This window comes from Lissotriton helveticus, chromosome 5_1 (genome assembly GCF_964261635.1).
Source record: "Lissotriton helveticus chromosome 5_1, aLisHel1.1, whole genome shotgun sequence".
In the NCBI taxonomy this organism is placed as follows: Eukaryota; Metazoa; Chordata; class Amphibia; order Caudata; family Salamandridae; genus Lissotriton; species Lissotriton helveticus.
Genome location: NC_136065.1, coordinates 1,383,418,632 through 1,383,432,287, shown reverse-complemented (window position 1 = coordinate 1,383,432,287; position 13,656 = coordinate 1,383,418,632). Strand labels below are relative to the sequence as shown.

The 13,656-nt window shown below is 47.2% G+C and overlaps 1 protein-coding gene across 1 annotated transcript in view; it reads left to right on the top strand.

Moving 5' to 3' along the window:
• SLC26A8 (solute carrier family 26 member 8) overlaps positions 1 to 13,656 on the top strand; it is a 3,758,415-nt gene that overhangs the window by 1,861,199 nt on the left and 1,883,560 nt on the right. The window lies entirely within an intron of this gene.

Below are 13,656 nucleotides of genomic sequence, written 5' to 3'. Positions count from 1 at the left end.
ATCTGTACCATGATCGAATGCAATAAGTATCTGATAGAGACTACTAGCCGCAGATTTTTAACATAAAATGTTTCCCTAGGCGTGAGACTGGATCCGGATTTATTTTTTTGCCTCATTATCCCTGCGCGCCGGGGGGACGGCATCACGCAACTCCGCCCTGGCGTTGTCCGCGTACTTGACGTCAGTGAAGTCACATAAGTCCCTCCCTGGCGCGCCTACTTCAGTTTTTTCCTTTTCCGCGTGCAACGCTGATCCGAATTGTGCTCCGGGCCTGTTCAGGTCTTTCCCTTTTACTTATTGCGTGTGTGGGAACAGTGTGCGAATGCCTTCGGGCTTTAAGACGTGCTCGTCTTGTGCGTGCCGGATGTCGGGGAAGGATCCTCACCGCATCTGCATGTGGTGTTTGGGGGAACACCACAACTCCACTGATTGTGAGGCGTGCCAGCAGATGAAACCGAAGTCCTGGCGGGAGCGCCAGATGAAACTTCTCTCAGCTCGCATGTCCAGGTCGGTGTCGTCCCCACACCCGGCCCCTGCGGAGGGTTTTAGGAACTGTCACCTCTGTCTTCGACATCGCCCTTCTCCCAGGCCGCAAGGGCGTCGCTCACCTATCGGTAAGTGTCGCAGCTTGTCTCCGAGGGCTGGTTCCTGGCCTGTCGGGGGCGTGGGCTCTCCACGGGGGGTGCGGCCTGCGTGTTGTCTCCCTATCCTCCGTTTCCCGGTGTGGGGGTGACTGGAGCCCAGATGGAGACATACGTGGCGGCTTTGCAGGCCTCGCTGGCTTCTCCTCCTCCTCCTTTCCCTCTTGGGGCGTCAGGGGATCCCTTGCAGTGTGCGGGGCCGTCTGTGGCGTTGCCGGTGGCTCCAGCCCCGGCGCCGACTGGTTCGGATCAAGGTTTTGAGGATGTGGTGCAGCCCTTCGGGGGTCCCCCCTTTGGACCATGGCGCCTCTACTTCGCCGCAAACTCCCGTGGGAGTCCCTGTGGTGTCACGGGAGGTCACCGGGACTCGGTCGTACCCCCGATTCCCACTCAGTCCTCGGGACAGGCAGTGGCCTTGTCCGAGGTGACACCGCTTAGGTGCCGGCTGCTGCAGGCCCTGGCGGCGCCACTGGGGCTGGCAAAGGGGCCTTCTTGTCCAGTCTTGGGCCGTGGCTGGCGGGGAACCCCTCGACCTTCCCCTGGTCTTTTTTGCCCCTCCACGCAGACAGCTGCCTCGTCGGAGGTCAGGTCGACTCCTATCCGGCGCCGTTCCCTCGCCGCCTCGGCTCTGGCCCAGCCCTGGTCTCCTGTGCCGAGCGCAGTGGCAGAGGTCGTTCCGGCATCTCCCCTGGCATCGGACGACTATCTCCGGCCTCAGATTGGGGTGCCAGGCTGACGTCGGGCCGTGGACTTGTCCTCGGACGCCTCTTCTCCAGAGGTTCGATGTTTGCTAGTGTCATCCTCACCGGAGATGGGCCGACGCGTTGTAGCTTTTTCCCCGGCGTCGTCTAAGGATGGCTCCTCGCCGTCACTGCAGCTGCGGTCTTGGCCGGGGGAGCCGCAGGTCCCCCATTCCTCGGTCCCTCTCCCTCCTTTCCGGACCTGGCCCTTCCTTCCTCTGGTTGGCTTTGGGGATGGCCGCCTTAGCCTGCAGCCGTCACCTACTGGGGAGCTGCTTTCTCCACCGCGGGGCCCTACGGAGGCGGGTGCTGCATTTGCTCGCGCGGTTTCCACGGCTGTGGGAATTTTGCGCATGGTTGATCCAGCTGCCCATTTCCCCGCGGATCATCTTCTGGAGGTTCTTCATCAAGGCTCTGGTGGTAGGGAGCTGCTGCTTCCCTTCGAGGGCTCGCTCCATTCTTCTCTTTTGGGGACTTGGGGCCATCCTTCCATGGGGGATCCAGTGCCCCAACATCTTCTGCACCGTCACCATCCGGCGCCACGTGATCCGGTGTGTTTCTCCCTCCACCCCTCTACCAGAGGCCTTCTTTTGCAGAATGCCTTTCCCTCTCTGCCGCCGCTGTTATCTCCCCCATCATGAGAGGCCCGCTGGCTGGACTCCTGGGGGCGCAATATCTTCGCCTCAACCTCAACTGCTGGCCCTTAACACTCTGTGTGTTTTGGCTAGGGCCACTTCTTGCTTGTGAGACTCAGCAGAGTCCCTAATGTCTGCCGCTTCTCATGAGGGTGCCTGTGTTCATTTGAGGCACCATGTATTGGATGGGCGAGAGCTGGCGGCGTTTATTCTTTGCTCCGCTCTGGACATCTCAGAGGTGCTTGGTCGTGCGATGGCTTCTTTGGTCGCACTTCGTCGCCATGCCTGGCTTCGGGACAGTGTGTTCCCGGAGAACGTTCAAGAACAACTGGTGGACCTTCTTTTCGATGGTGCCCTTTTGTTCCATGCCCCTGCGGATTTGGCCATTCAGAGGTTCGTGGTGGGGGTTCGACCTCCTCCTCCTCCTCCCCCTTATCCCCCTCAGTGACCTGTGAGTTGTTCTTTTTTATTGGGAGGTGTTCTGCCATTGTGGCGGGTTGCCTCAGTTGTGAGTTCTGTGTGCTTCATGGGCATTCAAGTCCTCCTTGTTGGGACTGCGTGTTCTGACTGTGTGGTTTTGTTTTGGGTTTCTTGACTGTGTGGTTTTGTTTTGGGTTTTCTAACTCATGCTGGCCCTGAGACTAGGCCTTCTGTTTCTTTCTTTTTGGCTGCTTGACAAGCCATCTGTGGGTTTTACCGCAGGTCTTTTCTGTTGCCCTCTGCTGCAGAAGTTTTTTCCTAAGATGGTTCCCATGTCTTGGGACCTAGCAGGCCCTATGTGTGGTAGTGGTAGGTGTTATATAGCTCTGTCATGTGCTGAAGAGCGGTGGGCGCCTTCAGGCCTCTACTCTCTGTGGCATTATGGTGTGTTGCAGGTGCAATCCTCTTGTTGATGGCTTGAGTTGCGTCCTAGGTGTCCTTCTCTGGGGTCGCTGCGCTGTTACCCTGCTCTGGCCTGCTCTCTGCGGACTGGCGTCGCTGTCTTCGGCTGGTGTCTGGCTTGCCCTGGGTGCATCGTTCCGTGGTGTTCTTTGCGCCTGGCTCCTTCTTGGTGCTTAGTGGGACGGTCATCCTTGCCTTGCCCGCTTCTTCCAGTGGGCCCTGCCCTCTGTTCTACCTCTGTTCCCTGGGGGGATGTGATGGTTCTTGAGTTTTTTCCCTCTTTCTGGCTCAGTCTGTCCCTGCAGGGCATTGGATGGTTCTTCCTGGGTGGCCTCGGCTACCCTTTCTGCCTCCACATGCTTCTTGCTGACGGTGCCGTTCCGTCTGATCTAGTTCCTTCTGGCTGTGCTAGGCTCGGCTGCCCTCTTCCCTGGGTGTGTTCCTGGTGGGGGGGCTTGCCTTTGCTCTACCTCTTTCCATGGAGTCTCTAGGTTGCTCTTCTTCCTTGTTGCTCCTCCCGACCGACCTGCGCCTGACCCAAGACCACCTCTCCTTCAGGAGGAAGCTGAAGACCTGGCTGTTCGAGCAGTAGCGGCACCCCCCCCCCCCCAGCGCCTTGAGACCCTACGGGTATGTAGCGCGCTTTACAAGTGTCATTGATTGATTGATTGATTGATTCATTGCCTGGGCCTTGGATGAAAGTTATTTTTGCCTTTATGGGTGTGGGGGGATCCAGCCTCCTTTCGCCTTCCCCTTGTTTCTCCTGCTGAGTGAAGACGGGCCCCCTTTTTCTTGTTTTTCCGGGTCCCCTTTGGGGTCGGTGGTTTTCTGGATGAGGGGGTTCCCCTTGCCTGGGAAGACAGGGCTCTTCAACTTGTCTGTTCGGACTCGTCCCCTGATGGACTCTCTTTTGCAATCAGGTGGGTGAGGTCCACCTCGCAGACCCTCCTCCCCTCTGGGTGTGGCTAGTGTATCTAGTCTACGTTAAGGAATCTGCGGCTAGTAGTCTCTATCAGATATACAAGTTACTTACCTTTGGTAACGTTGTATCTGGTAGAGACGATCCTAGTTGCAGATTCCTTCACGGCCCACCCTTCCTCCCCGTTCTGCGAGGACATTTGGCTCGGTCTTCTGCATTCTCCTCCCTGTGGGTGGCTATGTCTTCAGTGAGCGCATTCTGTCGCTCTTTCTGGCAGGATGTTCGTCCTGTTTATTTGTTCCTTTCCTCCCTTTTTGGGACATTGGAGGATAGGATAGGCTTATAGGTACTTCTGTGCCCTTCTGTGCTAGTTGCCCCAGGTTGGGGACTACCTTCTACCACCCCCCTTCCGCTTTCATTACTAGGGGTTATGACCCCTCTGCTATCCTCTACATTAGAATCTTTTGGCCGGGCCTCTGCCCTTGTTCCTTATGGGGGTTTTCACTCTCTGTGATGGGGTTGTCTTGGAGTCTTGCAGCTCCTTGATTTGTCCCGGACTGGTTCCCCTTCATTGTTCTTGGTTGGTGTGGTAGTCCCGCTGTATGTTGTTGTGACATTCTTTCATATGTTCCTGTCCCCAGGGAGGGGCTATCTCTGTACTGACAGGGTTGCTGCTCAGGGCTGTGGTCTGTTCTTTATTCTTTTCCCTGCCGTTGGGTACCGCAGTGTCTGGCACGGCTCCTTATGGTGTTGTTCCTCACCATGCTCTTTGTCCAAATTTTCTGCTTTTCGCACACTGTTCCTATACTCTCACAGTTTTGTCTGATGGCTCCGCGTTGTGGCGCGGGAAAGTTCTCCGAAGAAAACTGATGTAGGCGCACCGGGGCAGGACTTATGTGACCTCGCTGACGTCACATACATGGACAACGCCAGGGCGGAGTCGCGTGATGCCATCCCCCGGCGCGCATGGATGCTGTGGCAATTTTTTTTTTACGGATCCAGTCTCACGCCTGGGGATAATTCTACGTTAAGGAATCTGCAACTAGAATCGTCTCTACAAGATACATCGTTACTGAAGGTAAGTAACTCGTACTTTTGGATGCTTGCCATTAGCGACGCTTAGTGTAAGTTATGGATGAACCTTTCGCTTTGCGTACTTCACTTGCGTGCAACCTGTTTTCTACTGTCAACGGTGTCCCTTCCATTGCACTATGGATTTATCTCTCTCCAATATGTCATGTCCTGTCCCGGATTTCAACCATTTAATGGGTCCCTTATAGGCCCATGACCAGGCTTGTTCTGGAAATGGCTGTATGGCGCGTGCTGCTGCACTTGGAGTTTTGGCTGAATGAGATATCTGTGTGGCTGCGCAGAACCTCTTGCAACAAAGTTTCATCGGACATCACGCAAGTTGCCCGTTTATGCTCTTGGAAGCATCCAATGTCGGTTCCTTCGTCCTACTTGATTGGATGGCATCCCTTTTTTCTACTAACAATAGGGATGACGTTTTGGAGGGAATTGCATTCTTAAGTTCACGTACTTTGATGGGTTTACCACCTGCTTCATAATAACGTTTTACCAGAGATGACACTCTTGCAGTAGTTAATTTTTTTTATTATATATCTATATATATATATATATATCTATATCTATATATATATATATATATATATATATATATATATATATATATATATATATATCTTTCACCAAGCAATGAATATTGTCTGCACACGTCCAATTGCTTCTTATAAGGGTTTTATTCAAGAGACTCGAGGAGCCCCATTCACCTACGCGTTTCGACCGCAGGTCACAGTGTTTACTCTTGCAGTAGTTAATTTTTTTTATTATATATATATATATATATATATATATATATATCCAACGAAAAGAGTTGCCTCATCGGAAGAGCCACACGCAGGTAGGTAATCATCATCGTTTAATGAGGAACCACAGATACCAGAAGGCTCAGCAAGAGCCAACGCCCACCAGGGTGGGTGTCAGGACTTTAAATTGAATGCTCGGCGCTGTGAATCACAAATGCCTTTGAAAAAGTGCGTGACTGCACGAAACATGTCAGGCTGTTGAACTTTGTGCATGAAATCCTGTCTACCCCGATGTAGCTTCCTCATTAAACGATGATGATTACCTACCTGCGTGTGGCTCTTCCGATGAGGCAACTCTTTTCGTTGGATATATATATATATATATCTACTGTTTGTTGTGCCCCTTCTGAACCTTGTGGGACCCGTGAAGAGTGGTGCGAACGCCAGCGGAGCACACCGGCATAATAATCCTTTGCAATCCACAACAAATAATCACACTCTCAGGATACACAGCACCACAGCACTATCGGAGTTGGAAAAAAGTTGTTTAATTCGCAACGCGTTTCGCCACACACGATGGCTTGATCACGTGAATACGAGTGCACACCCACAATTGCATATATACCACACGGGTAATAAACATACAAAAGGGACTGAAAATCACATCAACATCACTGATAAAGGAGTACACAAATGAGTACATTTCACAATAGTATAGCGCATTTCCTGTGGCTATGTACCTTATTAATATTATGTGTACAGCAAAATCAAGAAAAAACAGAGGTGAAATTGCCCAATGAACACAACATTTGCGCTCGTACTGCTCGTTGGATCACAACATTTAGTGTAAATCATAATAATGATTAATAGACCAACCAACACGATAATGCACAAAGAAAACTAACAATAACATAGTGCTTGGAACATGTGACGGAAACATCGTGAGCCCCATAATACGGACCACGTGACCGTCAACATACGTGGATCGGCTCCCCCAGTGAAATAGCACACATAAAGCGTAGGTGCCACTCTTGAACTAAATAAAGTTGCAATATTCAAAAAAGCAAATGCAATGCAATATGTACAGAAGTCAGTACACGTGTCACCCAGGTCAGAGCTCATGTGGAGGATGAAAGGTATAGTGTATAATTAAATGAGAGAGACCCCTTTATGAAACCAGGAGATTAGGGTACTTTCAAACAGTAAAAAAACAAAAATCCCTTGGTGGACTAAACTTTCTTACACAATTGTAGCTCATGTATTAGAATGACCATCTAATACTAACACTATAGATTGCAAAATACCTAGTTAATAAAAATTCTTTATTTTTTGGTTAAAAACAACATCTTAAGCATTACAACAATCAATCTTAAAAATACATTGTCATTAAAAGCATATACTGTTATTACGCATTTGTGTACAACTGAATTTCATAGGTCAGATACAAGCACTATATTTCGAAACACAGGTTTTTTTTAAACAAACAAAACAATTACCTAAGCTCAATACTCATAGGCCTTACACCACAAAAGAGAGACAGAAAGACAGACACTATTTTTTGTCATAAAAATCACACATCAGGGTTAAGGATACTTCTTGGCCTTTCCTAGATATGCTCAATCATTCATAGCTACAGGATCGGCTGTTTCCCTTAATTGTGTGTACTAGAGCGTCGACGCGTTTCGATGGTTTTAAAAATGATAGGCCATCTTTATCAAGACCGTTATATATTTGTTTCTCTTGTTAAGGGCACTGGTTGGTTGCCACTTTCATTTGTTTCCTGTTGACATAGAGATCAAGACAAGCCTGGAATTAAATCAAGAACAAACTAATAATCTGTCCAAATGCCATAGATCAGCTCTTGAAAAATTACAAGAATGTGACTCAATCACCATAAAACCCGCCGACAAGGGGGGGCGGGGTGGTGGTTTAAATAGTACTGATTATGAGAATAGAATGAGGACCCTTTTAAATGTAACCAACCATTATAAACGGGTTTCATTCAGTGTGATAGATAGTTTGAAAAGAGAGGTAGCTAGGTTTCTGAACCAGGGTAGGGAAAGTGATATGATATGTGAGGACGAATATAGATTCTTTTTTAACAATAACCCCATGATTCCAGCAATATATGGATTACCGAAAATCCATAAGGACATAGTGAATCGACCAATGAGGTCCATCATGAGCAGTCTAGGTTCAATTTTAGAGCCACTCAGCAAGTATGCTTATTTCTTTCTAAGACCAATTGTACAAAAACAAAGATCGTACTTGAAAGATACTGCCCACACTATTTCGATCTTTGAGGGACAGAGCTTCGACAAGGTGACCCAATTATAGGTCACCTTGGATATCGAAGCTCTTTATACCAATATCCCGCAAGGCGACATAATTAAGGTCATGTTATCCATTCTAGATGAGGAAGATTTAAATGGTGGAAACAAGCAATTTATCCTTGGTTGCATCGAATTGGTTTTGAAGAGTAACGTCTTTTTATTTAGAGATGAGCTATACAAACAAATAAAGAGGACCAGCATGGGGGCTACTTGTGCCTCCAGTCTGGCATGCCTCTTTTTTGGTCATTTCGAGCAGAGACACATTTATAACGAGATGGCACAGTTTTTTGAAAATGTGTCCCACTGGCACCGTTTTATAGACAATATTATTTTTGTCTGGAACGGTGGTAGTGAACATTTAGCTTCCTTCTTAGAGTGGCTAAATCTGGGGGACGAAAATTTAAAATTTACTGCCAATTATAGTGCTACAAGTGTGGACTTCTTAGATATTAAAATCAAGGAATCTACTAACAATAGGGATGACGTTTTGGAGGGAATTGCATTCTTAAGTTCACGTACTTTGATGGGTTTACCACCTCCTACATTTTCCCGGAGACGATACTCTTGCAGTAGTGAAAAAAAAAAAAAGATATATATATTTTTTTTGTCTTTTTGTTGTTGCTTTTTGAAATCTTCCAGTTTGATTTTTTCAGGCGCCTTTGAACTCTGCCTGACTTTTGAACTCTGTTTTGGTCCTTTGTCTATATATTATGACCTTACCAAGAGGAGGGTGTTATATGGCAATTAGGGTCATTGTCGACATTGCTTGAGTTAGCATGAGCTTTGCTGCCATGATGCTGCTTTTGCGCACGTTACTAAATGACTTTATTTTGCAAGGCTCTGTTTATGCCTTTCACATGAGAACTGTCTGCTTTTCACGATCTCTGCTAAGTTCCTGTGGTTTGGTCTGAACACGATGTGCAAGGTCGATAAACAATGCCCCTTGTTATTCTGTTCTGGTCAGTCCCTAGCACATAGACAAAACATGCTGAACACAGTTGCACTGCTGTAGACTTGTGCTTTGATATTACGGGAATGCATGTTGTTCAAACACACACATGGAGAGAGCCTTTCCATGAGAAGAGCTATGCTGTTTCTATGATGTAAACATTCCATCTAGGCGTTAGGGTATGGGGTCTGCTGACAAAACCCAGAGATCTTCCTTTATACAATAACACTTCTTCCAGTCAAGGAAAGAGTGGTTAGGCCTATAGTCCTTTTTCCACTGTCTATATATGATGACATCCCCCTTCATATTCTATGGAATTGTAATAATGCTAATTGTTCTGAGTTTATGCATTTTGCTGCTGGTAGTGGCTCGTACACTGCATTATAGAGCACGATAGTTGAAATAAACACTTTGAACTATTACAGTGACTCGGCCAATTCTTATTGTGGACAAGTACGAGTGAATGAGCGAATGAGGGAGATAAAAAATTTAAGCTCAGTACCCTCTGGCCGACGTAGAATAAATCAGGATCCCTCTATCCTGAAGGCTTTAAATTACGAAATTAACAATTTAGTTCGGAAGCAATATAAACAATTTTCTATATGTGTGCAACGGGAAATTAATCGCCTAAAGCGAGTCAGAGGCCGGTATAAATTAAGAGCAAAGAGAGATGAGATGGATGCAAAATGGATAGGGTTGAGAGAAGCAGCGAGAGCTAAAGATACAAAAAAGTATTGGCACCTGATCGCAGAGTATTGTGATTCTAGACAGAGGGCACTCCCCATTCCGATCCCAGAAAGGGAGTGGGTGGACTACATTTCATTACTATATAAATCTAACAGCTCAGTCCCTTTTCAGATGCCTGTAATAGAGGAGGCTGTCTGTGTTGAGTATGGTCCCTCGTCAAGGGTTGAAGTGATGGGTTATATAAAGAACGCTAGAACCTCCGGTGCTCAGGGACCGGATGGTATACCAATTATGCCAATTAAAAATCTTCTTCTCTCCCCTAGACAGCTTAATAAAAATCCCACCTGCCAGGGATGGTCCTGAACCAGACGACACTCAGTTAAGACTCTCACACTTCCAGCCCATTAATGAAAAGGAAGTGATGTGCCGCCTACTGAAGATAAAATCTGGCTCCCCACATGACCCATGTCCAGCGGCAATAGCTAAACTTGCCCCCGCCATCATTGCATCCAATCTCACCCCCCTCCTCAATCAGATGCTGGATAAAGGCGAATACCCCGCGAGATGGAAACGTGCTTCCATCCTCCCCCTATTAAAAAAAGCCAACCTAGACATCACAGAGATGAACAATTACCGTCCAATAGCGCGACTACCCCTTCCTGCCAAAATTATGGAAGGCCATCTAAACACCCAACTAAGCGCCTTCTTAAAGACTGGCGATCAGCTTGATCCTGCCCAACACGGGTTTCGCGCAGAACACAGCACGGAATCCGCGCTGATTAAATCAGTGGAAGACATCAGAAAGGTGATGGATGCAGGAGGCAGAGCCGCCCTGATATTGTTGGATCTTTCCGCGGCCTTCGACACGGTCCACCACAAGTTGCTGGTGGACCGGTTGAGGGGCAGTGGAATCCAGGGTAAAGCTTTAAAAATCTTACAATCCTTCCTCTCCAATAGAACTCAATCAGTGGCCCTAGGAGAGCTGGAATCACAGATCGTTGTGCTCCCCTGTGGAGTCCCCCAGGGGTCCGCACTAAGTCCCACCCTGTTCAATGTTTATGTCGCAACACTAGCCCCAATAATCAGGTCATTCGGCTTCCACCTCAGAGCATACGCAGATGACACACAAATAGTGGTGTCATTGCTACCGGGTGAAAATGAGAGCACAGCGGACAGATTTAGAGGATGTATGCATGAGGTAGGTTGCTGGATGGCCCAAAACTGTCTCAAATTGAACTCCACAAAAACGGAGGTGGTGCTTTTCGGGGCCAGGGACAACTTCTGGTCACCCAGATGGTGGCCCGGCGAGCTGGGACCCCTCCCTCCCCCGGTGGACAAGGTGAAAAATCTGGGTATACTGGTGGACAACTCCCTGTCCTTCCTACCACAGATTAATGCTCTTTCCTCCTCCACTCATTACATTCTTAAAACAATAAGGAAAGTCCTGCCTTATGTGGAGAGAGAGCACCGGAAAACGATAGTGACGGGCTTAGTCCTGTCACGCTTGGACTACTGTAACAGCCTTATGTTAAATGCACAGCAGGGAGTACTCATCAAACTCCAGCTACTGCAAAATGCAGCCGCCCGTCTGATTACAGATACTCCGTAATTTGCCTCGGTAGCCCAGGACCTAGTAAACCTTCATTGGCTACCAATTCGCAAGAGAATTATTTTTAAAGCACTCTGCATGGTATTCAAAGCCCTACATGATACAGGCCCTAGAAGCATGAAACTGCTTTTCAACTGGCACAAACCAGCCAGAACCCTGAGGTCCGGGGAGCTGGCGCTGGTGACAGTCCCCAGAGTAAAAAAAGCACGCTGGGGCGGCAGGAGTTTCTCCCTCGGAGCAGCTGAGGCTTGGAACAAATTGCCACTCAACCTCAGACAATCCTCGGACCTGATGGCCTTTAGGAGAGAGCTTAAAACCTGGCTCTTTATCCACTAAGTTACCTGACACTCACACTCTCCTGTACAATCATGTTAGCGCCAGGACACCTCCGGGTAACAGAGCGCTCTACAAATGTGATAATAAATAAATAAATAACTAAATAAATAAAAAGGATCCAGCTGCATGGGGAGCCCTCTTGGTGCCACTATTCAACTACTGCTTTCAATCGATTAGTATTCCCTCATCTTGGAAGGGGAGCATTATAGTCCCGCTGTATAAAAAGGGCTCAAAAAGGTCACCTACTAGTTTTAGACAGATCACGCTGCTGGACACTGCGGGCAAATTATTCGCAAAAAGCATACTTCAGCATGTGCAGCAATGGGCCCATGACCTGAACATCTTACCGCCAGAACAGGCTGGTTTTCGAAAGAACCACGGAACTCTGGATAATATCGCGGTCGTCCAGACCATTGTGGAGAAATATGCTTTCACAAAAAATATGTCAGTCTATACAGCTTTTATTGATTTCTCCACAGCGTTTGACAAAGTGGATCGTCAGACGCTGTGGAGAAAGCTCTCTTCTTGGTCTGCCATACCATCTTTTGGGCCTTATAATTGAATTACACACAGACACTTAGTGTCAAGTGATGATGGGTGGCTCGCAGGGGCTTTCCTGTAGGATTAATACACATAACGGTCTCAAGCAGGGTTGCCTGTTGGCCCCCCTTTTGTTTTCTCTTTATATTTTTGACCTCCCCGAGAAATTAAATTCAGTGAATGGGGATGCCCCTAAAATTGGTAAAATGTCCATTGGCTCCCTACTATATGCAGATGATGTTGCAATCTTTGATTTAACTCCCATTGGTTTGCAGCGTCGTCTGGATGTTTTAACTAAATATGCGGAGGACCATTGTTTGAAAATCAATATCGCTAAAAGCAAAATTTTAGTCTTTCGCAAGAAAGGTTTTCCAATAAAGAAAGGGTATAAGTGGCTGTTGGGGCACGAAGTTCTTGAATTGGTCAATACGTATCTGGGGAAGGTTTTCTCAAAAATGGGCGTGACTCAGAGCACATCAAAAGGTGCGTTGGCAAGGCCGCCTCCCAGGCCAGAGCTCTAAATAGATTTTATAAGACCTGCGGCAGACGTCATTTTAATGATGTTCTGTCAGTATTTAAGGTTAAAATCCCCCCGACATTAACTTATGCTGCAGAAGTTTTGGTTAGGAATTACTGGCTCTCTTTCGATAAGGCTGAAGGCCGTTTTTTCCGTCAAATTTGTAATTTAAATTCCTTGGCTGTCCCACATGTTCTTCATCTGGAATTCCATTTAGTTTCTTCTTATATTTTGTCCTTGGCAGCGGTTCTGAGGTGGGGGAACTCCCTTTTTTGGGGGGATGAGGGCACCCTAAGGGCCGCCCTGAAGTTGGAAAGGTTTGCAAAATTAAAAGATAAATCTGCTTTTTTTAGATCATTTGCTAATGCAAACCATTTATTTGGGCTTAATTTAAACTGTGATTTACCCATGCCAAAGCCTGTATTGAAGTTATTTCTAAAGAAGTCAATAAGCACGATTAGTACGGCAAGAGATAGGGCTTTAAGTCACCCTAAAGCCCATAACGGGGTGATCTGTGCGAGTGCGATGGGGAGCAGACCCCAGCCCTATCTCTCATGGAATATCCCACACGGAATTAGAAGGCTAATACTACTCTTAAGAACTAACTTGTTGCCCCTGAGAGAAGTAACAGGCATTTGGGAAAACACTCCTAGAAAGGAGAGAATTTGTGAACTTTGTTGTTCCCAAATACAGGATCTTAATCATGTGTTATTTGTGTGCCCAGAACTTCGAAGGGCAAGGCGATTGTTTTTGAGACCTTTATTCATTAAATGTAATATTTGTTCTGCTCAGGAGGCACGATCTTTCGTGTTGTCCCCTCCAAATGAAATGACTTGTTATAGAATATTTCAATTTTTTAAAACATTCTTGGATATTTATTAGAATTGTATTTGTTATAAAGTATGTCTTTTTTTACTGTATTGGTGTATTTTTGTGGACCTCCGTTGGAGTTCCGTAACAAATAAACTAATTGAAAATTGAATGAGCGAAGGGGTAGGTCTTGCTACCGCAATTCCTGAGTGAGTTGGGAGTGTTGTGTTCT